This window comes from Cavia porcellus, unplaced genomic scaffold (assembly GCF_034190915.1).
Source record: "Cavia porcellus strain 051 isolate PalLab524CR breed Dunkin Hartley unplaced genomic scaffold, mCavPor4.1 scaffold_24, whole genome shotgun sequence".
Taxonomy (NCBI): Eukaryota; Metazoa; Chordata; class Mammalia; order Rodentia; family Caviidae; genus Cavia; species Cavia porcellus.
In genome coordinates, this window is record NW_026947507.1 from 55,182,025 (window position 1) to 55,184,764 (window position 2,740).

Genomic DNA, 2,740 nt, shown 5'->3' on the forward strand with positions numbered 1-2,740 from the left:
AGAGAAATCAGTAGTGTAACTATCTTAACTATCTTTTTGTGTACATATATATATATACACACATATATGCATGTTTTTTATTTTATCACACTAATGAAATAGTAGGATGTTTCCAAATGTGTGTCTTATAAATTTTACTAATGAGTATGTTCTCAAGGTACATCCATTTAATAAAGTGTCCAGTTTATGATTCTTTATGGCTGAATAGTACTCCACTGTATAGAAATACCACATTTTTTAAATTTGTTCCTCAGTCGATAGGCACTTAGGTTGTTTCCAAGATCTGGCTGTTACAAACTGTGCTGCTATAAACATGGGTACACATAGATCACTGTGGTATGATTTTTTATTTCTTTTGGGAAGATACCCAGAAGAAAGATAGCTGGGTCAAATGGTACCTCCAATCCTAGTTTTCTGAGGAATCTCCACACTGATTTCTGCAGTGGTTGTACCAGCCTACACTCCCACCAACAGTGGAGAAGGGTTCCTTTTTCCCCCAGCCCTTCCAGCATTTGCTATTGATTTCTTGATAACAGCCATTCTTTCTGGGATGAGGTGAAATCTCTGTGTTGTTTCAATTTGCATCTCTCAAGTGACCAGCGATGTTGGACTTTTTTTCACATATTTATTTGCTATTTTTATTTTTCCATCTGAGAAGTGTGTATCATCTCAGACGCCCATTTTTGAATTGGGAGGGCTGATCTTTTGAGTTCTTTATATGTTCTCAATAGTAATCCTTTGTCTGAGGAACAGCGGGCAAACATTTTCTCCCACATTGTAAGTTGTCTTCACTCTGTCTTGCCTACACCAATGTCTTCATGAGTTTTACCTATTCTATCTTCCAACAGATTTAAAATTTCTGTTTTACTATTAAAATCTTTGATACATTCTGATTTTAGCTGAGTACCTGGGTCCAGTTTTAATCTTTGGCTTGTGCAGAGCCAGTTTTTCCAACACCATTTTTGAAAGTGAAGGTGTTTGGCACCTTTGTCAAAGATAAGGTAGCTTACTTAGTGTGTCTGCAGCTGTTTCTGCATCTTCTAATCTGTTCCACCGATCTTTGGGTCTTTTTTTTTTTTTTTTTTTTTTTTGCCAGTACCACATTGTTTTTATCACAGTAGCTTTCTAGTAAAATTTCAAGTCAGGGATTTGATGCCCTGTCTTGTCTTTGTTGCCCAGGATTGCCTTTGCTCTTCTAAGTCTATTCTGGTTCCACAGAATTTTTGGATTGTTTTCTCTAATTCTATGAGATATGCTATTGGAATTTTGATTGGGATTGCACTGAATCTGTAAACTGGTTTGGAAGTATGGCCATTTTCACTATGTTGGTTCTTCCTACCCAAGAACTTGGGATATCGCTCCATTTTCTAATATCCTCTTCAATCTCCTTTTTCAGAATATTGTAGTTTTCAGTGTAGAGGTCTTTTGCATCCTTTGTTAGACTGATTCCTAGGTATTTCTTTTTTGGGGGATGCTATTTTAAGTATATCATTTCCCTGATACTCTCTCAGTGAGTTTGTTATTCGTGTACAGCAATGCTGTTGATTTTTGAGTCTTGACTTTGTGTCCAACTATGCTAATGAATTTGCTTATTAAATCTAGCAGTTTTTCAGTGGAGTTTTTGGGGTCTTCTCTGTAGCATATCATGTCATCTGCAAATAGTGATAATTTAACTTCTTCCTTTCCTATTGTTATTACTTTTGTTTCTTCCCCTTGTCTAATTGCTCTGGTTGATGTTTCCAAGACTATGTAGAATAAAAGTGGGAAGCGTAGACATCCTTGTCTTTTTCCTGATTTTAAAGTGAAAGATTTCATAGATTTGTCGATTTAGTATTATGTTGGTCGTTGGTTGATCATGGATAGCTTTTATCAGATTAAAGTAAAGACCATCTATACCAATTTTCTGTAGGGTTTATTTTCATCATGAGTGGGTGCTGGACTTTGCAAAAGCGTTTTCTGCATCTATTGAGATGACCATATGGATTTTGTCCTTGGCCGCGTTAATATGGTGTATGACATTTACCGTGTTGCACACGTTGCGCCAACCCTGCACCCCTGGGATGAACCCAACTTGGTAAGTGTGCACAGTCTTCCTGATTACTTGCTGCTGTTTGTTTGCCAATTGAGGATTTTTGCAACTACGTTGACTGGGGAGACTGGCCTCCAGGGTACTACTTGCTTCCAGGAATGAATTTGGAAGTATTCCCTTTTAATTTCATTAAAAAATTTGAGAAAAAGTGTTTTTAGATCTTCTCCAAATTTCTTGCAGAATTCAACAGAGTCCATCTGGGCCTGGGCTTTTCTTTGTTAGCAGGTATTTCATTATATCTTTGATTTCTTTGATTGATGTTAGTTTATTTAGGATTTTTATATCTTCTTGATTCAGTTTTGATAATTCATATGTAACTAGAAATCTGCCCATTTCTTCTGCATTTTCCATCTTATTGAAATACAGGTTCTCAAAGTAAGTATAGATGATCTGAATTTCTTCACGGTCCACTGTGATTTCATTCTTTTCATTCTCAATTCCATGGATTTGAGTCTTTTCTGATAAGGCTGGCTAAAGGTTTGTCAATTTTATTTAATATTTCAAGGAATCAAGTCATTGATTCATTCTTTGTGTTGTTTTTTCAGTCTGTAGTTCATGAATTTCTGCTCTGATCTTTATTATTTCCTCCCTCATACAAGGTTTTGGCTTAGCCTACAATTGTTCTTCTAGAAGTTTGAGTTTCACTATTAA